This window comes from Apodemus sylvaticus, chromosome 6, assembly GCF_947179515.1.
Source record: "Apodemus sylvaticus chromosome 6, mApoSyl1.1, whole genome shotgun sequence".
Lineage (NCBI taxonomy): Eukaryota > Metazoa > Chordata > Mammalia > Rodentia > Muridae > Apodemus > Apodemus sylvaticus.
The window spans coordinates 12593100-12618466 of record NC_067477.1 but is presented as its reverse complement, the minus strand read 5'-3'; the positions used below and the strand labels follow the sequence as shown (position 1 = coordinate 12618466).

Below are 25367 nucleotides of genomic sequence, written 5' to 3'. Positions count from 1 at the left end.
TCCAGCTTCTCTTTAAACATTGTATCTCCTTGAGCCCTGGGTGTAATTCGCCATACTTCCTGCTGCTCTTTTTCTTCCCCTCCTCAGCTTGATCCTTTTCCTTATTGCTAGATCCATATAAGAATGAGCACTAATTTCCTCACAATATAGTTAGTACTACACTGCCTTGAAATCTCCTTTGTCAATGCTATTACTCCAAAACTCTTCAGTTTAATCTTAAATACTTTTTTCTTTTGGACAAGGGGAGAAAGCAGCCACATTCTTTGCCAAGATATCACAAGAATAGTCTCCAGGCCACTTATTAATATTCTTCTCCTCTGAAGCCTCTTGAGTGAGGCCATCATAACCTACATTGCCCTCAGCACCACTGTCTCCCATGCTTCTGCTGGTTAGGTCCATTAAGCCCACTTACAGCATCCAACTGTTTTCCTAATCCAAAGTTCCAAAGCCCACATTCTGCCAACAAGAAGCATGGCTGTGCCCGTCACAGCAATACTCCACTCCTCGTACCAACTCCTGTCTTAATCAATGATCTATTCCTCTGAAGAAATACCATGCATGACACCCTAGTGACCAAGCACTAAAATAGATGAGCTTAAGGGACCAATCGTATTCAAACCACCACAAAAACTGTGTGGGGACAGGCAGGTCCAGGACTTATTTGACCAGCCAGCCTAGTCTGGCCAAACTTCAGAACATTGACAGAAGAGACCCTGTCTTAAAAACAAGATAGACAGTGCCTGAGGAAGGATACCAGGGTTGACCTCTGACCTCCACATGTGTGTGTTCATTTGCTGTATCGAGGGCAAGGCCTGGAACATTCAGTAAGATACCCTGTGCTGTCTGTGCCAAGCCCCTGGCCACCCATGCCCCATTTCAGGACCTCCTCAGACTTTCTCTGCAATGCCTCACTTACCAAGCTGAAAGCAGACTGCAGCTTCTGCTTCCAGCCGCACCTCAGCTTCCACTATCATCATTTGGCATCCATTACCACAGTAGCTGGGTTGGCCTCCAGGGGAGCGTGATCACCTTTGGCTACCAATCTGCACCAACTGCAGCCAGGCACACGTAAGAACCCTTAAAGAAACTGGGGAAGACCCTTGAGGACATGGACACAGGGGAAAGTTTCTGAACAGAACACCAATAGCTTATGCTCTAAAATCAAGAATTGACAAATGGGACCTCATAAAATTACAAAGTTTCTGTAAGACAAAGGACACCATCAAAAGGACAAATCGGCAACCAACAAATTGGGAAAAGACCTTCACCAACCTTATATCTGACAGAGGGCTAATATCCAATATACACAAGAAAACTCAAGAAGTTAGATCCCAGAAAACCAAATAACCCTATTAAAAATGGGGTACAGAGTTAAACAAAGAATTTTCACTTGAAGAACTTCGGATGACTGAGAAGCATCTTAAAAAATGCTCAACATCATTAGTCATTAGGGAAATGCAAATCAAAACAACCCTGAGATTTAACCTTACACCAGTCAGAATGACTAAGATTAAAAACTCAGGAGACTGGAGGTGTTGGTGAGGATGTGGAGAAAGAGGAACACTCCTCCACTGCTGGTGGGGTTGCAAACTGGTACAACCACTCTGGAAATCAGTTTGGCAGTTCCTCAGAAAACTGGGCACGTCACTTCCGGAGGACCCTGCTATACCACTCCTGGGCATATACCCAGAGGATTCCCCAGCATGTAATAAGGATACATGCTCCACTATGTTCATAGCAGCCCTATTTATAATAGCCAGAAGCTGGAAAGAACCCAGATGTCCCTCAACAGAAGAATGGATGCAAAAGATGTGGTATATATACACAATGGAGTACTATTCAGCCATTAGAAACAATGAATTCATGAAATTCTTAGACAAATGGATGGAGCTGGAGAACATCACACTAAGTAAGGTAACCCAGTCTCAAAGGATCAATCATGGTATGCACTCACTGATAAGTGGATATTAGCCTAGAAACTTGGAATACCCAAAACATAATCCACACATCAAATGATGTCCAAGAAGAAGGAAGGAGTGGTCCCTGGTCCTGGAAAGGCTCAGTGCAGCAGTATAGGGGAATATCAGAACAGGGAAGTGGGAAGGGGTGGATGGGGGAACAGGGGGACGGAAGAGGGCTTATGGGACTTTCAGGGAGTGGGGAGCCAGAAAAGGGGAAATCATTTGAAACGTAAATAAAAAATATATCGAATAAAAAAAAAAAACCTGGATGTAAGATTCCAGAGTCTTGCTCTGACCCACTTACCACCCCCTACCCCACCAGTGCCCTGATTCTCCAACCCTTCTCTACCCCACCCCCACCACTATTCCCCATCCCATCTCCCATTCCCCCATCCCCTCACCAAGGCTCATGAAAGAACCTTTCCCTACATACTAACATTTGAGGAGTCACACATGAGGTCCCATACACAGCCCTGCAATGTCAACACACAGCAGTCTCCAGGCCCAGTCCTTGTGCAGAGCAGGCAGTATCTGCTGACTCTAGGGCCAAGAGGAGCCTCTCTTGAAACCTCTCACTTATGAGTGTAGAAGGCTAACATTCTCAGTTACCTCAAAGCAGTTTCCATCTAACTGATGAATTACTATCCTAAGACGGAAAGGCACTGGAATGCCAGTACGCAGACTGGCTCTGCTGGAGTATGTTTTTAAAGTTGGCCTCAGCAGCCCCACTTATGGCCCGGGTGTACCAGAGTTCACTTCTCAGAATGAGGGTCCTTGGAGGGCTCCCGTTGCAAAGAGAGTAAGTATGGGCAGGATCTGGAGCCTTTCCCCCTCCTTTTCGGAAGTGTGCCACCCTAGAAGGGCTGGAAGAGGGAGATAGACATAAATCATCTTCCCCACAGTCCCTATGAAAACATCAAAATGCTCAAAATAGGTGCGGGCCGAGCCCAGCTGTGGCAGGGCCAGCCTGCGAGCCTGTGGCGCAGCCAGCCAGCAGGAGTTTGAAAGGGTTGTATCTATGGGATGCCGAGGGCCGCCGCCCTCCATAAATCATGGCAATCCTTGGCTGCCTCACCAGCCCCTTCCCGGCCAGGTCACTCATGGGTGAGGGGGCTGCTGTTGGCCCGAGATCCTTTTGGGTGCAGCATGGGATTGTGGCGTAACCTGGCCTGACCCCACCAGAGCCCACACGCTCACTGTCTACTCAGCGCACAGTCACATGGTTATACAAGCTCATTTGATGTTACAGAGAACATCATGTCCAGGCAAAGTCCAGCCCCTCAGCCCACGGGGGACAAACAGCAGGGAGGAAGGCGCCTAGGTGCTATCCAGCCAGATCTGGCCTCAATCTGAGCTCTGTCACTTGCTGCCCGTGCTGCAGGGGATAGGCACCGTGGCTGCAGTGCCGCCTAGACTGCACGGCAGAAGGGGTTCAGCAAAGTATACATGTATACAAGTTCAGTGTACTCTTCACCGTCCTGGTCCTTACCAGCCTCAGCAGGGCACAGTGACGGGCACAGTGACTGGTGGGTTAAGGCAAGGAGGAAGGGTGGATGAAGATGCCTCTCTCTCTCTCTCTCTCTCTCTCTCTCTCTCTCTCTCTCTCTCTCTCTCTCTCCTTCCTTGATTCTCACTGAATCAAGGGTGAGCCGCCTGGAGAAAATGGGCTGTTATAATCTTTCCTTTCATGTCCAGCCAGGAATCTTGATGCTCAAAGCAGAACGCTGCCTGCAGGCTCCTAAACCATCTCAGGAGAGCCGAGGATCAGCTGTCCCAGTGTGACCCCAGCCATGACCGGGAAACATCACTTCCAGGAGAAATGGTCAGAGAGGGATACACGGACACCCTTCCTGCAGAGACTAGTCTGGGGCCACCGGAGCCTATGGGATCCTTCTGGGGAGGTGAGCTCGCTCCAGCACCCCTATCCCTCCATGTCAAGTGTACAGGGGTCAGGGGAGCACAGGGGCATTTAAGATATGAATGGACAAAGGGACAGAGTGCAGTGGACTGTGACACATGTCTGTCCTATAATATGAAGATTTCTCTGTCTGCTTGTCATATCCCATAAGTCCTCACGCCCGAGAAGAAAGACAGAAACACAGAGGCTTTGTGGAGTCCTAGAAATCTCCAGTGGGAGCCTCCAACCGCCCGAGAACTACAGCTCACCCACTCTGTGGTCCTGGGCACCCTCCTAGACGGGCCATAGACTAAAAGGAGTTTGGGCACTCCAGGCAGAGGGACCAGAGGACAGTCTAGCCTTTAACCAGGGTTATAGAAGCAAGAAATAGGATGGCCGTTTTCAGGCCCTGTGGAAGAACACAAGACAGGGTGGGTGATAAACGGGGACAGTTTCAGCTCAGGAGGATGGATGTTTTCTGGAGGTGGACAGTGGCAATGGGAACGCCCATCCGCCACCACAGGGTAACTTGAGTCGGGTACATTTCTACACACACACACACACACATATACACACATACACACAAGAGCTTAACAAGAAAAGGTAGACTATGCTTATATATAAATATGTGGTGTCACTTACATAATCTAATTCATTATGTAAATGGTGTGGAAATTGTATAACACATTTAAAGTTTTTAAAGTAACAAAAACATCTACTGTGTATTTCAAAATAGCTGGAAGAGATTTTGACTGTTTCCCCAGCAAGAGACGATAAATGTTTGAGGTGATGGAATACTGATACCCCCCCCCCTTCTCTCTCTCTGAAGTGGATCTGTGCACTGTCCACAGAAATGTATCCATATGATTGATAGGTGGCAGTTAAAAGTAAAGCTTTAAAATGTGGCAAACAGCAGGAACAAAGGTAGAGGAGTGGGTGGGCCTGAGCCAAACCTCAGCTTCTACGCCGAGGGGCACCGAGGAGCATAAACGGCTGAATGAATAGCTAGGACCAGCCTTCTTCTGAAGTAAGGCAAGCTGAGGCAGGCGGGGATGCAGCTCTTCGCTTCCTGTCTTCTGTCATCATGGAATCCTGTCTGTGTGTCCCTTGGGGCAGTACAGTGCTACTGGAGGTTTCTCTAATAAAGACATTCAGCTTTCTAGGAGAAAACATCTTCCTGGAGTTCCTGCCTTGGACCCACCCAAGTTTCAAATGAAATGAGTGTCTCTGACTTCCCCCTGGTTTCTGCTAACTTTGCAGTGCTGGGTGAACAGGAGACAACTACAGCTTCTCTGTCCCTCTGTGAGCCACTCTGTTCCTGACCCGCAGGTTCCCTGTGCTTGGAGACCGGGATTTGAGGAAAGGAGGAAGGAAATCAGACAGACAAGAGCAGGTCACCTTAATCCCTTCCCCCATCCCACTCCACCCCACCCCACACCGTTGTTTATGTTGTATGGGGCAGGTGGCTGAGTAAGCAGGGCAGGAGCTCTTGTTGAGCCTACGGATGAAATGGAAGACAGTGAACTTCATGGATGATCTAGTGTCACACAAGGGAGAGGAGAGGGGAATATAGTCCCCAAGACAGTTGGAAGAGAGCCTGTTTCTCATACACTCTGGAAACACCACCATCTGACTTCCTCATCTGCCAACCCTGGCGTCCACTTTCTGATGTATTCCTGGTCACTGAAGATGTGATACCCAAATCTACTATTCAGTGTAGGGCCGTGGACACCCTCAGATGGCCCCACGGCTAAACATGTCTATCACCATGGAAGGAATGACTGCCTGGTACTCGACCTCAAATAGTGCATATAGCTCGGTAGATTCCAAACATCAGCACCAGAGTCTTTGCCCCCTACCCTGGAAATGTTATTTTCATTGAGTGGATGGGTTATTTGTCCATCAGCAGTTCTAGATTCCTCTATAGAAGCGTAGATGCCCAGACACAGCACTAAGCATAGAAGAAACAGAGCAAGCTTCCAGCCATGGAAAGTCTTGACATGAGGAGGCCAACACAATCCCAGCAGCATGAGCCAGGGGTGGGGGGTGTCTGTGGAGCATGTAAGGCACACAGGAACAAGGACAGGGCAGATTCCTGAGAGGGATTTCCCAGAAGCGTAGGTACAAGGCACTTCAGTGAGGACAAGATAATCCAGTATAGAAAATGCCCCTTCACAAACCTTAGAAAATTAATCACTCAAGCAAGACCCAGAATGGTAGGCCTCCAGCCTCTGGTCTTCATGAATGATCTAGACGTACACCCTGAGGCTTGCATGGCCCTGCCCAGGTACACAGAGAACCAGAACCAGATCGTAGATTCATGTTGGCATGGAACCATGGAGTATAGAAGGGGTCACAGCTTCTCCAGGCCCCACAGAGAGCACACACCAAGCCACTGCAGGGGTTTACCTCTCCCTGCAAGGCCTAGAACTGGGAACACATGTTACCACCAGACTTTGTGGGTGGGTATCCCATCCACTTCACCCCCATCAACCTCCTAGACCTCTTGCACTTGTCTGATCTAGACCCTGAACCACAGTGCATGGATGTAGTAGCACTGTCCCATCCCAGTATGTCCCTGTCCCTGCAACAAGACACCTGAGACTAGAAACTTATCTCTTGCCATCCCAGTGGCTAGGAAGTACAGCGTCCTAGAACATTCAGTGAGGTCTACTTTGTGTCCCACACTTGATCTTAGCCAAAAGGTGGAGAAGTGATTCTACTTTGTGTTCCAAGGCAGTGTCTTACCCATGATCCTCTTGTGACAGAGGGAAAGAAAACACACATTGTCTCAAGCCCCTCAATGAAGTCACTAATTGTGCCCATGAGGACAGAGCCCTCAGACTTAACCACCCATTGAAAGTCCTATCTTAATACAATTGAGTTAGGACACCTATCTCCACATAAACTTTGGAGGACCCTCAGGTTTCAAACCATCTCACCCCTAACTTCAGAGCTGGGGCATATGATTTCCTTGTGAACACTTGCTGTGGTGGTTTGAATATGCTTGGCCCAGGGAGTGGCACTGATAGGAGGTGTGGCCTTGTTGGAGTAGGCGTGTCACTGTAGTCATGGGCTTTAGACCCTCGTCCTAGCTGCCTTGAAGCCAGTCTTCTCCTAGCAGCCTTCAGATAAAGATGTAGAACTCTCAGATCCTCCTGCACCATGCCTGCCTGGATGCTGCCATGTTCCCGCCTTGATGATAATAGACTGAACCTCTGAACCTGAAAGCCAGCCCCAATTAAATGTTGTCCTTGTAAGAGTCCTTACTCATGGTGTCTGCACATAGCAGTAAAAATCTAACAAAGACACATGCTGAGAAGCCATATGGCTCAAGAACTCAACAGCCAGTGCAGAAGCCCTACCAGTGGCCCTTGGCCTATTGGCCTTCAGGCTTGCTTCTAGTTTCATACTGTTCTTTGGCCATGGCTCCCTCCCTTGCTGAATTCTTCTCCCCCGGCACTTAGTGATGAATTAAATTCTTTTCATTTTTTTTATTGATGTAAAATAACAATCCAGAAAAAAAAATCAAGAGAAAAGTCCCAGCTGACCAAAACTCCTAACCTTCAGACCGGCAAGATTTTTACAAAGCATGTCTGAAATTAGCCAAATGGGAGGGGCAGCTGGCCCAGCTATGCTGGGGGGAATAGCTGCCCAACAGAAGGAAAAGGGGCTGATGGGTAGCTGGTCCCCAGGCCAGATCTGCCACTTAGGCCTGTGTGGTCACAAGAGTATCACCACAGAGTGTACAGTCCTGTCTGTAGTCTTCCTCCCTAAGAGGACAATTGTTAGGCCTGCTCTCAGGTGGTGGCAAGCACAGGTCCCTGACAGTTCCCAGGTAATACAAGTCACCTCTTCAGTCTGGTGATTCCCAGTGAACAGGACCACATACCACAGCACAAAGCATGACACTCTAGTTAAGAGAGTGTAAGAGATGACCATGAAGTCAGGATACTGGATACCCCTGTCTCAGAAGGTCATGTTTCATGACACCCCCCCTCCCAGGGTTACCTGAGAATGGATAGAAATCAAACCCTACAGAAAATTTGTCTTTGTAGTTACAGACCTGTAATAAAACCCAACTTAATTAATTTAAATTAATCAAATTAGTTTAATGTGAGAGATTAGTAATAGCGTAACAAGATAGGGCAATTATAATATATTACGAAAGATTTGGATCAATGTGGTCCTCTCTCCAGTAGATCAATGAGGGGACGGCGTCTGGACAGTAAGTACATCTTGGAAGTGAGGGGCGGAGGGCTGACTCACATCCTGGTTGTGGCCCAGCAGGGAGTTGCACGATTGCATCACCACAGGGTTCAGAATGGGGTGGGGGGTGGGGTGAAAACTTTTTGACTTGTTCATTTCTTGAACTTTTCAGATAGCATTTTTCAGGCTGCTGTTGGCGGTGGGTGACTAAAGCCATAGAAAGTAAGACCAGAGATTGTGAGGGACTTCTGTGCCCCTGCCCCAGACACCAAAATAAGAAAACTGAGCCTCAAAGAGATTCTGTAATGTGTGCCGGACCATGAAGAGTAGTCAGTGAGGGTCTATGATGGAGTCTCCCTGCAACGAAACCCGTGAGCGAGCTCTCACTCACTTAATGGTCCTTCTTTCATGAACTGCTAAAAGATACAGGAAGGACTAGACAGCTGGATGCCCCTTTTTCCTCTTCAGCACCTCACCCAGAACCCAACAGCAAGGATCAGGGCTCCCAGGCACTCATGGGAGGAGGGCACCTGGACTGGTATCTGTTTCTAATTCTAATGCCACACTGTGTGGGCAAGGTCACCTTCCTAGTGTCACTGTCCATAGCATTAGGTGTGGCACTAAGTGCACACGCTGATACTTGGCACAGCATGTCTGTGAAGGTCAGAGGACAACTTTTGGGAGTTGGTTCTCTCCTTCCATCTTGTCTCTGGGGAAGAGTCTGCTTGTTTCTTCATGGTGTGCTCTAGGCCAACTGGCCTCACACCAGATTCTTGGGACTCTGCCTCTCATCTCGTCACGGGAGTGCGGGCATCATAGACGTGACCACTGCACCCAACTTGTTCACAGACGCCAGAGATCAAACTCATGTCAGGCTTGCAGGCCAAGTGTCTTTAGCCATTGAGCCATCTCCTAGGCCCATGCTCTAATCCCACCAACCCTGAGGAGCCTGTGCAACCACAGTAAGGTATTGACCATACTTTTGCATTAGTTTCTTCATCCATGCACAGAAGGTGAGTAAGGAAGAACCAAAACTCCTCCAGGTTTTGTGCAGATGAGAGGACTCAGGCTTCGGCCCAAAACACATGTTCAGTGGATGTGATGTGTGCCCAGTCACAGAAGTGATAAACATGTCCATGCCTTCGCTGTCACTCACTGTGGGATCCTGAGCGGACCCCACCACAGGATCCCCCTTTCCTCTTGCGTAGGAAGAGAGTGACCATGTATATTTTGTTCAGTTCAATGTTGTCCCAGTCACAGCAATGAATGACGCCTTATATCTCTGCTCTTAAAAAGCAGGGAGTTTGCTCTTCTGATCACAGAGAACTCACTGATGCATGCGTGTCCATCACCCTGCTGGGTGCTGAGAACACCCAGGAGCCAAGGCTAGACCCTGGAGCAGAGCATGCAGAACCTGCTGGAAATGAAATGTCAAGGAAGTGGGCAAGCATAGAGAGTGGGTTACCAGGGTTCAGGAGACCCTGGGTACAGAGAGAAGGCGTGGAGGCTGAGGGATTAGGAAGCATCTGTGTGGACGTAAACGGAGGCCCAGCAGGAGAGAAAGGGGTGCTTCAGTCAGGTACCCAGACTTCATGAGGTGTAGCCGTCCTGAAAACCTCAGAACATCTGGGGCCATGTGGATCTCTGTGGCCACTTTTGAAGGAATCCATGCTTTTCGAAGGAACCTGAAAGAGAAGTGGGCACAGAGCCCCACACACACACATACAGTTTATGCTGCAACCCCACACATGTGAGAGGGAAGGGCTCAGAGCTCTACATACGTGGAAACCCAGCCAGATGGCTGCCAACTCAGTGGCGGGTACTCAGTGAGTCTAAGAGGAGGCAGCTTTGTGGAGAATGTGGCATTTAATTCGCCTAAAACATATACCACTATTAAGCATCACTGAGCTATTAGGGATCCATTTTGTTGAAATAATCTATCTTTGAAAGCTGGTGTAATCAAATGAGGTACAAGAAGAAAGGAAGAGTGGCCCCTTGTTCTGGAAAGACTCAGTGAAGCAGTATTCAGCAAAACCAGAACGGGGAAGTGGGAAGGGGTGGGTGGGAGGACAGGGGGAGAGAAGGGGGCTTACGGGACTTTCGGGGAGTCGGGGGGCTAGGAAAGGGGAAATCATTTGAAATGTAAATAAAAAATATATCGAATAAAAAATTAAAAAGAAAAAAAAAAGAAAGCTGGTGTAGATTCTTCTATGCCTCAGTCTGGGCTGATAGTCACTGTGGCTAGTGGTTCTCTTTGTCGGAAAGTGCTAATGGAGAAACAGGCACAAACAGAACCAATGGCTGGAAGATACAGAAGAGACAAGTCTGTTCATTCAAAGAGGCGACTGTCGTTGCTCCAACCATTGGCCAGTGGGATGTGCCCTAGCAAGGCAAGATGATGTTCTGGTCTGAGAAGGGATTATCCCTGTGTTGCAAGAGCCTTGCTGTTTGTTTTCTTCTCTCCTTTTAAAAGGGTTCTCCTTGGGCCTTCTGAGTGTGTATTCATTATACAAAATGGTGGGTTTTGCCACGAGAGTTTCTCATATGTATCTGAGATACCATAGTCACACATGCCATCCATGCTCACTGGGATGCTGAGTGATCAATCACACCTGCCAATGGCTGCCAATGTGATGGTTGAGTGACCACACCCACACTAACCCTGCCGCTGGGATGCTGTCTCAATTACCAATCTGAGTTAATCTGCAATCACCTCAGGGCAAAGTTTCATTGAGGGATTGCCTAGACCAGGCTGCCTATGGGCGCCTATGAAGAATCACCTTGATTGCATTAATTGATAGGGGAAGACCCAGCCTTACGGCAGGAGGCACCATTCTTTGGTTTAGGACCTTAGCCTGTATAGATTAGGGAAATCTGAGTACTAGGCACATACACATTTTCTCTCTACACTTGACTGCAGATGTGATGTGACCAGCTGTTTCATGCTCCTGCCTAAACATTCTGACTGAAACCTGGAACTGTGAGCCAAAGAAGCCATTGCTCCCCTAGAAGGTGGGCTGTTAAATTAAGGCATAGGGAGGTGACGGGCTGTTAAGCATTTATCGGAGGAAGAAAGGCTGAGTGTGGGTAACAGGGGAACTCTTCTGGGTTCATCTCTGTTAATGTAATAAAGCATGCCAACAAAAAGCAATGGAGAAGAGAAGAATTTATTTTAACTCACAATTCCAAGTGTCCAGAGTGGGCCAGGAACTTCCACAGTGTCCACCAGTTCCTACTGCCATCTACTGTGTTGGTTTTTCAAAGCCCTTGCCAAATCTACTGAGATGGAATCTCACATAGCTTTTGGTTCACGTTTCTCTCGTAACTAGAGATGCTGATTGCTTCCTCATTAATCCACTGGCCATTTTTATTTCTTCATTTAAAAATGTTTGCTCAAACAGACGTGGTGGTGCACACCTTTAATCTCAGCACTCAGGAAGCAGAGACAGGTGGATCTTTGTGAATTCAAAGGCCAGCCAGGTTTACACAGTCAGTTCTAGGACAGCTGGACAGAGTGCAGCCTTGGCTCAAAAACAAAAACAAAAAAGCAAAGAAGAGGAGGAAGAGGAGAAGGGTGTGTTCAGATTATTGCTCAGTTATTAAAGAGACTATTTGTCATTTCAGTGTCTAATTTTTTGAGTTCTTTTTATATTCTGGATACTAATCCTCAGTCACACAAAGAGCTGAGGAAGAGTTTCTCTTGTTGTATAGACTGTCTTTCATTCTGTTGAATGTTTCATTTCTGCAAAGAAGCCTTTGGTTTGACATCCTCTCAAGTGTCTTTTTTTCCACCCTATCCCAGTGATGTGAGCAATGTTGGGTGAGGAGAAGCCATCTCAGTTGTTAAGACTCTGTCCCCACGTACACAGAGAAGGCTTCTGCCCACCTGAGGCTGTGTTTCAGCTGAGCTGTGGTCTGGCGATAAGGCATCTAACTTGATGCCTGACTCAGAGAACTAGCATAATGTGTGGCTACTACCACTGGTGATAATACATCAAGAACAAAAATAGGAGCATACCTTTAATCCCAGCCTGCTGGAGGCAGAGACAGGCAAATCTCAGTGAGTTCCAGGCTAGCCTGGTCTACTGAGCAAGTCCCAGGCCAGTCAGGGCTGCACAATGAGACCCTGTCTAGAAAAAAGTTACTGTGAAAAATAAGAATGAAACCAGGCAGGTGACCAGATCATGCCTCTGTAGTCTAACCGACAAAGTAGAGGATCCAGCCATTTGAGTCAGAACCCAAGTATAAACTTGCCAGCATGGCGGCCAGCCCCACCAGGGCTTGGCCATTATCTGCTGGCTTTTAGAGGTTCCATCGGATGCAGGAGGAAGTAGAATCAGACATTCCTCTGTAGGAGTGCTGTTCAGATTCTTCCAGAAACCACTGGCTGTCAGGTCACTGGGTGGATGGTCATGTCAGCTCAGGCAGAAAAATCGAGTCCCAGTTCTGGCCCTGCCTGCAGCAGAGCCTTAGCCCCTGTGGACACGTGCAGTGTAGCTATCACTAGAAGGCAGCCCCTCTGGTAGACGGGCCCATGAGCCAGACTCCTTTCCTCATTATCAAGCCCTGTTAACTGTTGACTTAGCTAGATGGCCGTAGTCTCAAAAGTGAGACTTACAGCAAAGTGTATCAGCCCAGCTTCCCGACGGAACCCTTCTGCTACCAGAAGATGAAAAAGTACAGCTGGAGGACCAGATGCAGCCGTCTGGCTGGCTTTGTCCACGATGTTCTAGGCACTCAGCCATGCCCATTTCCCTACCAGCTTCCTGTGGCTGCTTTCACAATGCCACGGCCAAACTAAATCCATGGCAGTGACAAGAGACTCTTGGAGCTGGTACCATTTATCAGCTGGCCCCTGCTGCACACAGATGGGGGACAGGTGTACCACTGTCCTCACATACACTGCTGAGGTGCTGGACAGAGATGAGGGTGAGCTACTCAGTCCCTCTACATGGTCCACCTGAGCCTCGGGGATGCAGATGGCCTTTCTGGTATGTTTGCAGGAGGTGACAGGAAGGGTGTGAGGTCCTGGTTTGGATATAAAATGTTTCCCAAGGGTTCATGTGTTGACTCTTTGCTCCCCGATGTGATGCCCACAGGTGGGCTATAGGACAATAACTGGGCTATAAATTTTATGATATGATCAGTGCATTCATCCGTGCTTCCGTTTACAGCCCAATGGTAATGAGACTGGAAGGCGGGGCCTGATTAGAGGAAATGGGTCACCGGGGATGTCCTCTCAAGAGTACCACTCTGAAGAGCCTCTCTGTCCCACCACACTCTTTCTGCCATCATTCTCAGTCTCACCTCATTCCCACAACAAAGGAACCAGCCACCAGGAAGCCAAAACCTCAGACACCATGAGTCCCAAAGTCCCTTCTCCCCTGAGTGCTCGCATGCCTGCTCTTTGCGTAACTATCACAGCAATGGAGACAGCACTAACACAGTGGGCAGTAGGAACTCCTGCCCAGCCGTCCATGATCATGTCTGCTGAGCCAAGCTCTCACACCCTCGGTCCCCATCAACTTCCTCAGGGGATGGCGATGGCTATACATCTACAGGTTGCTCTTGTGCTGCAATTCAGGCTCGTCCTCACAGAAACACGCAAAGATGCCCAGCTTCTCAGTTTGTGGATAAAGAAACAAGCTCCAAGACGGAGCTTCCTCCAGCATGGAATCGTCACAGGGCTTCCTGCTACCAGAGCCAGGGCTCCCATGCTGCTGTCCTGGCGTGTCTGAGGGCCCTCCGTGGGTCAGCACGAGAAGATGGCAGCAGGTGAAGCCGGGATCCCCTGGAACTCTATCCATCTCCAGGTCCACGAGCATAGCAATAATAATTGGTTTGTCTGATGTCCAAATAGCGTCCAGTCAGAAATACACACAGACCCAGAGGAGTCGGTGTGCGGGCTGAACAGGAGTCAGGGAGCCCTGTGGGAAGCAGGTAAGGATGGTGGAAAAGCTGAAGAGGATTTGAGAGGGAGCTTGTGGGTGCCAAACTCTCTTCCCCACTGTGCATGCATGTGTGTGTTTGCTTGTGTGTGCATGTGTGTGTATGTGTGTATGTGAATGTGTGTGTGCTCATGCATGTGGAAGCCAGTGGCAAGCTTTTTTTTAAAAGATTTATTCATTTATTTATTTATTTTATGTGTATGTGAGTATACTGTAGCTGTCTTCAGACACACCAGAAGGAGAGCATTGGATCCCATTGCAAATGGTCGTGAGCCACCATGTGGTTGCTGGGATTTGAACTCAGGACCTCTGGAAGAGCAAACAATGTTCTTAACAGCTGAACCATCTCTTCAGCCCCACGTTGTTTTTTGAGATGGGTTCTCACTGGCCTGGATCTCCCTAAGTAGGGCAGACTAGTGGTTAGTGAACACAAGAGACCTGCCCATCTCTGCCACCCCACTGCTGGAACTACAAATGTGTGCCACCACACCCATTTTTTTTCCAGTGAGTTCTGAGGATTGAACTCTGGCCTTCATTCCTACACATCAAGCATTTAGTGACTGAGCCCTCTCTCTTGCTAGCCCTCTGCTCCTCGCTGAGTGAAAGAGGCCACAACTTAAACTTCACACAGGCTTCCATACTATTTTTAAAGGGGTTATGTTGCAAGTTGGTGTTTCTGAAATGTTGGGTCAAATGACTGTGAACATGGCTGCTTTAACCAACCAAATTGTCATGTCTCACAGTACTACAGACCGTCCATCCCAAAACAAGGCACAGTAGTGCCTCCTCCCTCTAGAGGCCTCTAGAGCATAGTTCTAAACCTTCCCAATGCTGCCACCCTTGAATACAGTTTCTCATGCTGTGGTGACCCCAACCATACAAACAATTTTCTTGCTACTTTGTAACTATAATTTTTCTACTGTTATGAATTGTAATGTAAATTATCTGGGTGTTCTGATGGTCTCAAACACACAGGTTGAGAACCATGGCTCTAGCGAGCCTAGGTGAGTTCCCTTCCTTTTCCCATCCAGCTTCTGGTGGCTCCATTATTCCGGTCTTAGCCTGTCTTCTCATTGCCTGCTTTGTGTTTCTATTTCTGCATATACACATACACAATGTGTGTATGCATATACACATACACAATAGGCTAATACACATACACAATGTGCTTACACACACACACACACACAGTATAGGGAGGGTGTGATCATGCCACAGCATACAAATAGAGGTCAGATGTGGAAGTTAGGTTTTTCCTTCCACCATACATGTAGGTTTTCAGGTCATCAGACTTGGCAGCAGACACCCTCACTTGCTAAGCCATCTTGCTGGCCCTATTTCTGCCTCCTTTAGGGAATTCAGTCCTTAGATGGGGGTCCACTCTATCCTGTAGGTTGTTAGCTCATTCGGTTGTCTAATCACACCACAAAAGAACTCCATTCCGAATTAGATCACACATAGAGGCTCCAGGTAAAGACCATTTGAAGGGGGGGGGCGGTGCTTGCTCACCTACCTTGTATTACTTCAGATTCCCTGTTTGTTTTACCAGAATAGAGTCTAGTTCCTAAGGCAGGAATCTGTACAGTGCATCAAGCAGCCTACATGGGTTCATGAGAAAGGGCTTCTCTTCCCAGCAGTGCTGGCCCTGCCTGCCCACAGGAGAATCCTGGGGTTCCGGGAGGAGATGGCGTTGTATGCCTCCTGCCAGGGAGTGTATGGAAAAGCACAGTGGGGCATATTTGCCACGTCTGGTGCTGCTATGCACAGTCCAGTGCTTGGATCCCATGGGTTTCGCTGGTTGCTTCTTAGAGACCATGCACTTCTGGAGGAGAAGAACCAAACACTTCATCAGCTCTGAATCCTGACAGCCCAGCACAGTTTCCAGAACCAGAACTCTGCACCATAGGCCTGTCTACCTGGTGCAAACACAGCTCCAAATGAGGCAGCTCCACAGGCAACTTGGCTCCACACGGGAAGAGCCTCAACCCCCTTAGGTGCCTTTTCAGGGTTCATCTCTCCCAGAAAGGGGATAAGTCCTTCACACCCTCTTCTTGGAGGGTTTTTGAAGACAGCCATGCCATTTTAGAGGTACATAAAATCTGAGTATGGCTTTCTAGTTGCCCACACACATGATGTCAGGGGTGGTTGACCCTAAGCAAAGTGCATACTGAACAGGCACTAAGTCATTGAACACTGGTCTCTGGGCTCATCAGCATCACTGCCCTAATCAGAGTACCTTTGGTAACACTGGAAACTCTCAGGAGACCCAGCCTGTTGATATTCCTCTGTAGAAAGAGGGAATGGCAGCGTCGTCAGAACCTCACCAGAGGGGAGACCACACTATGCAGCTATAAAGGAAGTGATGCCCTTGGTTCTCCCATGCTCATGATTGGCAGGATTAGTATAGTTAAAATGGTCATCTTGCCAAAAGCAATATACAGATTCAATGTAATACCCATCAAAAGCCCAACTCAGTTCTTCACAGAGTTAGAAAGAGCAATTCTCAAATTCATCTGGAATAACAAAAACCCAAGGATAGCTAAAACTATTCTCAACAACAAAAGAAATTTTGGGGGAATCAATATCCCAGACCTCAAGCAATACTACAGAGCAATAGTGTTAAAAACTGCATGGTATTGGTACAGTGACAGGCAGGCGGATCAATGGAATAGGATTGAAGATCCAGAAATGAACCCACACACCTATGGCCACTTGATCCTCAACAAAGGAGCTGAAACCATCCAATGGAAAAAAGATAGCCTTTTCAACAAATGATGCTGATTCAACTAGAGGTCAGCATGCAGAAGAATGCGAATTGATCCATCCTTGTCTCCTTGTACTAAGCTCAACTCCAAATGGATCAAGGACCTCCACATAAAGCCAGACACTCTGAAGCTAATAGAGAAGAAACTGGGGAAGACCCTTGAGGACATCGGTACAGGGGGAAAGTTCCTGAACAGAACACCAATAGCGTATGCTCTAAGATCAAGAATAGACAAATGGGACCTCATAAAATTACAAAGTTTCTGTAAGGCAAAGGACACCATCAAAAGGACAAATCGGCAACCAACAAATTGGGAAAAGATTTTCACCAACCCTACATCAGATAGAGGGCTAATATCCAATATATACAAAGAGCCCCAAGCTAGATTTGGATGGGACTGTCCCTTTGCCATTCAGACCCTATCTGGGGTGAAGAGATATTTTTGACATCACCTCAGAAAAAGGTTAATGCAACAGTTCAAAAAAATTGGTTCAAATTAAGCCAAAGGATGCATCAGAGACAACTGCCTTCTCGTGTCTCACAAACTGAGCTCTCACGGTTGGTTCTCTGTACCTCCAAATCTCTCTGTCCCCACACCCTAGCAGGTCTATCTCCTAACTCTCAGTCCACGCCCTGAATATCTGTTAGACTCTTCTGGTCTTGGGGACAGGGCGGGGCAGACATGGGCCTGTGAGTGTGCATACCAGTGTGCACACGTGTGTGGAAGTCAGAGGGCCAATACAGACCAGCTTCCTCCATCGCTGTCTGCTTTACAGGCCTCTCACCAATTCAGCTCCATTAGCCGGACAGCAAACCCCAGGGGTCCTCTTCACTCTGTCTTCTCTGTGTGGGATTTCAGGCGCATCTCACTGGGCACCCCACTGCTCCTGATCAAACTCAGATTCTCATGCTTGCTCTGCAAGCACTTTAGACGGAGGCATCTCCCAGCCCCAACCCACTCTTCCTGTCCTTAGACTCTTACCTCGATACTTTGTTTATAGAATCATTCCGTTACTTTCCTAATGGCTCAACCAGGAAAGACTAAAGCAAACCTCCAGAACTCTACAGAAATTCCGGTGTCCGTTCCATGCATCCCACGGCAGAGCCAAGCCCTGTGACTCTGTATTGCTACCACAGTGTCCCACGCTAACAGTCGGTAGGACCCAACACTCACACACACTCACACATACTCATACACACTCTCTCTCTCTCTCTCTCTCTCTCTCTCTCTCTCTCTCTCTCACACACACACACACACACACACACACACACACACACACACACACCCGGAGACAAATCACCCTTGTAATCCACAAGGCCTCAGCAAGGAATGACTGCCCCACAATCTCTCAATGGCAGGCATCATGGGAGATACCGAGACTTGTCCCCTCAGACATTAAACAATGACTGAGAAGTACTTTCGGGGAAGGTGCCAGACTGAGGGGTTCACACTGAGCCTCCTCTTCCCACCCCCATCTCGTGACACAGAGACCTTAGAGCATGTCAGCAGCAGCCGCCGCCTCACATCAGCCTCATCAGAAACGGCAGCTTGTGGCGTGCGAGGCTGTCGTTCTCAACCCCATCCCAGCTTCCGGGAACCTTCAGAGCGGAAGAGCCGATGCTGAGAAAACTCGCAGGACTCCTTCCACAGACAGGACTCCTTCCACAGACAGGCTCTTGAGGCAGGGTATTGAGGAGAGTGGAGATAAAAATTCCCAAGAGGTAGTGATTGTCTTTGTCACTGAGGAGTGTTTCCTGTGTGCAGCAAAATGCTGGGTCCTGCTTACTATCCAGTCTGTTAGTCTTGTCTTTTTTATTGGGGAATTGAGTCTATTGATGTTAAGAGATATCAACGGACCAATGGTTGTTATTGCTTCCTGTTATTTTTGTTGTTAGAGGTAGAATTATGTTTGTGTGGCTCTCTGGCATCAATGGGTGGGAAGGCTCTTGGTCCTTATGGAGGCTCAATGCCACAGCATAAGGGAATGCTAGGATGGAAAGGAGAGAGTGGGTGGGTAGGTGGGGGAGCATCCTCATAGAAGCAGGGGGATGGGATAGGGGGCATGTGGAGGGGAAACTGGGAAGGGGGAGAACATTTGAAATGTAAATAAATAAAATCACCAACTTAAAAAAACAAAACAACAACAACAAAAAAAAAACCCTCCTAACTTGCCAAGAGGAGAAAGTCCTGCACATTCCAGAGGGAGCCCAGTGGCTAGGGAGAGAGCTAGCCTCTTCCAAGACTGCAAGTTGCCACCTGGAGGGCATGAGAATGCCCCTCATGTCCCTTGAAATGTCCCATTTTGGAAATACTTATACTGGAACATTACCTGTTGCTCATCAGATAATCAAACTTAACAGAACACTGCATCTTATCAGGGTGCCATGATGGACGACCAAGACTCTAATGTCCACAGGAAGAAGGTGTTGCACTGGCATGGAGGGAGCCAGAGACAGGGAACTCCAGGGAAGAGCTGGAACATGAGCTCTCCACCCGCCCTCACCGGATTCAGCTCTGGCAGAGACCTCTCTGTTACCTCTTGCAAACACACGCACAGGAGGCTGCGTGGAGAGCAACGGCGATCAAATTACAGCCTTGGGGCTCCTAGCAGTTGATAAACTATCTCATTCTGTTATTGCCTGCAAGAGATTATCATTTCCAAGGGAACCCACTTTGACATCTAAGAACGAGACATCCATTCCTTCCAGCTCAATCCTGGTGCTAGTTTCGTAGATTTAACTCACACATATCACAGAAAGCTCATAAGCACAGCATTATGCTCCTGTACAAAGAGCCAGCTATCTTAGAATGACGTTAAAGTAATAAACTATCCTCAGCGTTCACCAAGCACCCCCCCCCCCCCCCGCACACTTCAGAGCTCTGGGTTGATCTGTATTTCCATTTTGCCTGCCTTGTTGGTCAGCCTCAAAGTGTCCTTCCCACATTTCCTACAGTGCCATTTTGCTGGTGATAAATTTCTTTAGCTTTTGTATGTCTGAAATCAACTTTATTTCCTCCCTTCATGTTTGAAGAATGACGTCGTTGGGTTAGAACGCCGGATTGCGAGCATTCCATTAGGCCATCGATGCTCCGCGGCGGCTCCCCACTCGCATCGAGTCCAGGAGAAATCTTCTGTCCTTCTTATCTTTGTTCCTCCGTACATAATGTGCCTTTTTCCCCGGGCCTTTATAGCACTTTCTCTTTATTGGTTTTGACCAACTTGCTTATGGTGAGCATTGATCTTTCATTGCATTTCCTGTCCTTGCCTCAGTGAGCTTCTGGGATTTGTAGGTTGATAGTTTTCACAGAAATTGGAAAACTCGGAGCCATTATTTCTCAAAATGACTTTCACGTCTCCACCTCTCCCTCCATTTTCACGGCTTCCAATTACGCGTTCTGACACGTGATTTTTTCCCTCACGGATAAGGATGCCTTGGTTTTCATTTTTCCCCTGGTGTGCTTTGTTCTGCCGGCACGTCATTAAGTCCTGTAACATTTACTCCTGTGTTTCCCAGTCACTCATTCCATATATTTTCATCTTCTGCACTACATTTTCTGTGTCCAGAAGTCTAATTTGGCTCATTTGTGTGCTTTCCTTAATGTTTGGACATATGGAATATAGTTATGATGGCAGTAACTAATTTTTGACACATGGTATCACTGTGTAACCTTGGCTGGCCTGGAAGTTGTTATATAGACTGGACTGCCATGGAATGCATACAGATCCACCTGCTTCTGCCTCCTGAGTGCTGGGATGGCAAAACTAAAACAACAAAAACAAAAAATAAGCCATTTTAATGTCTTTGTTAAGTCTTAAGTCTAGGTCAGTTTTAAAAGAGTCACAGATAGGGATAGATAGATAGATAGATAGATAGATAGATAGATAGATAGATAGATAGATGATAAAAATAGATGGTAGATAAATGATATAGATGGATGGATAGACAGAAGACAGACAGACAGGCAGGCAGACAGACAGACAGATAGATAGGCAGACAGATGCTTCTACTTAAGATAGATCATATTTTCATGCTTCTCTTCATGTTTGGTAACCTATGACTAAATGTCACACACTGTTTTACCTGAATGGGCTTTTCCGTTTTCTATGAATTATCCTGAGCTTTCTTGACATATGTTGAAAGTGACATAAGTCACTTGGAAACTGCTGGTCTTGTCTGTTCTTGCTTTATTATTTGCTAGGTGTGTCTGGAACCATGTCCGATTTTCCCACACGATGAAAGCAGGATCTTTCAGGGTATTCGCCCCATGCCTCTGAGTAATGGCTTTTTCCACTTCTGTGGATGGGACACCATTATTCCTGGCGTCTGAGTACTGTTGAATGCTTCTCCCAAAACTTTCAGTACCGCTCCCACACACCTGAGTGGGCCAGTGCTCTGCTGTGTCTCAGGAGGTGCCGCAGTGGGTCTTTGCGGCTCATTCTGTGGCTCCTCCTCTCCACTGCCATCCTGAAGGCACAGACCACACTCAGCTGGGCTCCCCAGACTCTCGGCTCCTCACCCTCCACTCGGGAAAGCTAGTCTGGCTCCATCTCTTTCCCATCCTTTTACTGAAACTGGAAATTTGACCATGGAGATGTCAGAGCCATGAGTAACCTGGGAGATCCGAGAGCCCACTCAACAGCTCCCACTTTTCAGGCAGTCGTGTTCTCTGCTGCCTCGTTGTCAGTGCTGCGAAATTGTATTTTTCCAGGGATGGAAATGTAGCTCAATAGTGAAGGGCTTGGAAAGCAAAGCCCTGGGGTTCAGTCTCCAGCAGTAGAGGTGGAAAAATAGAGCAGAGTTGTTGCTTGATAAATTGGTTGGGTTTTAGTTTGAAAGTTTCTGATGGTTGCAGCCAGGAAAGCAATTCCTGTCTCTGGGACTCCATTTTACATGGAAGCTGAAGTATCCAAGATAAAACAAAGCGTTCTCTCTACTTTGGGGAGTTACATACGCACATACACATACATACATACACATAAGCCATCTGAGATCTTCAGAATTTTTCCAGGTTTAAATGAGGTATTGAGGTATTGGGGTTTTTTTTTAAAGATTTATTTTATTTTTATTTACTTGTATGTGTGTGTCTGTGCATATAAGTTTGTGCATGTGTGTTTGTGTGTGTGTGTTTGTGTGTGTGTGTGTTTGTGTGTGTGTGTGTGTGTGTGTGTGTGTGTGTGTGAGAGAGAGAGAGAGAGAGAGAGAGAGAGAGAGAGCGCCTGTGGAGGCCAGAGCTGCCCAATATGGATGCTGAGAACATGACTCTGGCCTTCAACAAGATCAGCAAGCATTTCTCACCCACTGGCCATCTCCCCAGCCCCGCAGAGCTGAGTTTTAAAGGCCCTATTTGTATGCATATTCATGTATGTGCAGATACACATGTGCATGTCCTTGTAGAGGATAGAAGACAACCTCAGCTGTCATTCCTCCGGTGTTGTCTCTCTTGGTTTTGAGACATGGTCTCTCCCTTGCATGAGGTATATCAAATAGGCCAAGTAGCTGGCCAGCAAGCCACAGGGATCTGCCTGTCTCGGCCTCTACACCACTTGGCCTAAAGTCTGTTCTGTCAGTCAAACTCACCTTTTCTGACGAGTTCCCAGGATCAATCTCGGATTTTTCTGATCGTGAGGCAGCATACGTTACCAGCCACACTGCCCCCAGCTCCTTTGGCACGTTCTTGAGGCAGTGTTGTGTGAGATCCTCCCACCCTTTCTGCCTTGCACCTTTATTTTCTCAATAGTGAACTCTGAAGAGCAAATCTGTGGGTCCGATGAATTTCAAATTGACTTTTTGTGAAGTCTTAAGGTAGTTTTAATTTGCATTTCCCTGATGGCTGGGCATGTTGAATGTTCCTGTAATGTCCCTCAGCCCTGTGTGTTTGATCTTTCGAGAACTCTGTCTACTCTCATGCCCCATTTTTAAAACTGGGCTGTTTGTTTGCTTGGTGTTTAGGATTTCTTTTAGTTCTTTGTATATTCTAGCTATGTAGCTGGTAAGTGCCTTTTTTTTCTAACTCTGTAGGCTTCTTCTCTCTAATGATGTTGTCCATCACTATAGAGAAGTTTCATGAGGCCTCACTGATTTATTGTTGGTCCTTAGTACCTGCACATCCAGAGTGTCAGGTCTTACATTGAGGTCCTTGGTCCGTCTGGAGTTGTGGTTTGTACGGTACAAGAGATAAAGATCTAATCTCATTCTTTGACATGCAGTTAGCCAGTTCAATTAGCACCGTTTGGCAAAGATGTGTCTTTTCCTCAGTGTGCAGTTTTGGCTTCTTTGTCAAAATTCAGATTGTTGTAGAAGGATGGGCTTATATTCAGGAGTTCTATTACATGATCAATGTGTCTAACCTTTTTACAATGGTATGATCTGGATATCTTTATTTTTATCTATGGAGTGTGCGTCCCTCCAGAGTCATGAAACTTTTCCAGTGTGTTTCCCCACAAGCGCAGTTTGTTCATATACAGAGTACAGATCTATATCTTACTTGGAGTTAATTTAATGTCCACTTCAAGTGGTTTCTAGAAAACTTGGGAATATTCATAGAAAGGAAAGAATATCACACACAAAAAAGGTAAGATTTTCAGTGTCTCATATCCAACCTCAGCTCACCAGACACAGTTCATTTTCTAAATGTAGTATGGGACAGAGTGAAGGTTCAAACTTTGCCATAAGGATTGCTAGGTGTTTAGGTAATAGCTGTAGAGCCTTGACTCCACCCATGAAACTTGTTACTTTTAGTTGTGTTCCTTAAGACCCAGGCTAGCCCAAACTTGTCATGTGCCTAAGAATGATATTTTTTAATCCTCCTGCCTCCACCTCCAGAGCTCTAGGATCACAGATGTGCACCATCACCCTCCTGTTATGCCTTGCTGAGAGTGGAACCCAGTGCTTGGTGCATGGCAGGAAGGACTCTGCCCCACCACCAGCCACCTCTCTTTTCAGGAACCTTGTATTTTATGAAGACCCAGCTGACCACATCAGCTGTGTCTATTCCTGGCTCCTGTTCTGTCTGGTTCCTCTACCTGACTGGCCTTTGGAACTACTGTACTGTTTTTACTTCTGTAGCTTTACAGTGAGTCTTAAAGTCAGACAGTGGTCTTCAGGAAGTGCTGTTTACATTCGGACACACTTTGGCTTTTCCTAATCCCACACATCTTTGAATAATTTCTTGAATCAACTTAATAATTCATGCTAGAAAGAAAGCATATTAAAATACATCTACAGTACTGCTTCTACATTTAAGGCTCAGGGAACATCAGGGAAGAAGGGTGTTGAAAGATTGTAAGACCAGAACACCTGCTGCAAATGAGTCTCATCTTAAAACAAACAAACAACAAACAAACGGGACATGAAGGGGGCTTTGTGGGGAGGAGAGAGAGAATCTTGGAGGAGTTGGGGGAGGGAGGAGCAATCAGTGAATATTGTCAAGGTATATGTATGAAATTCTCAAATACTTAAGGAAATATTATTATTATTTTTAAAGAATCCTTCCAGGAGTGAATTGTGTTTGTTAATTTGATGGTAATGGCCATGTTAACATGATTAACTCTCTCAGACCCCCAACACTACCTACCTATCTACTTATCCTATCTATCATCATCCATCTGGTTATAACATCCATTAATTATATAGTTATCTTTATACTAGCTGACTATCCATGTATCCATATGTCTATCACCTGTCTGTATAACACACACACACACACACAATATATATATATATAATGTGTCTATCACATATTATATATATAATGTGAGTATACATATATACTCATGTATGTATGTGTTTATCTGTCAGTCTTACCTACCAATGACAGCATCTATTTATCCATCTTTCTATTACATCTATCCATCTCTGTGTTGATCTTCCTATCTAATCCATGTGTTTATGTGTATTGATCTATCCATCATCTATCTCCCTACCTATCTAAGCTTTCTTTCATTACCCTTAAAAGTAAATTGTTTTTAGTGTTTGGATGTTTGCCTATTTTGAGTTAGGGTAGATAATTCCTCCCCTAACTCAAGCCTTTCTTATGCTTCTGCAGCTCATTACTAAAAAATTATAGAAATATAGACTTCTAAAACCCTACTAAGCTCACAGGCTAATGGTAACGGTTTAAATTAGATTCCCTGGAATTCTCTGCAATCAGACACCTGTGAATTCTAATTTCCTTCTCTTGTTCCTAATTCATCTTTGTGGTGTGTATCCCACGGGTCTCTTACACCCCTGTTACTCTCATCATTTCTCTTATTATACCCCCTACGGCACACAGAAATGTTGGATAAAAGTAGCTTAGGTAGGTAGACAGCTTTAAGCAGAGAACATTCAGTTGTTTGACACAAAGTATTGTGGGCTTTTTTTAATGCATAAATAAACGTGACCCATGTCTTTTTATACTGCATCACTAGCTTTCCTGACTGGCTATCACATCTTTCTGAGCATTCTGTGCCCCCTTCTCATCTTGTTCTCTTCTTCTTGCTACCCTTTCCCAACAATCCATCTTTATGTCTTTCTGACAAGGACTGTGCCTCTTTTAAAGGACTGTGATTCTCAATATGCAATTTAACTCAACACAGTGACCTTGA

The 25367-nt window shown here is 46.7% G+C and overlaps 1 pseudogene; it reads right to left on the bottom strand.

Annotated features, from left to right (window-relative positions):
- The window catches only part of LOC127687809 (polymerase delta-interacting protein 3-like), a 106914-nt pseudogene that overhangs the window by 31907 nt on the left and 49640 nt on the right, over positions 1 to 25367 (bottom strand).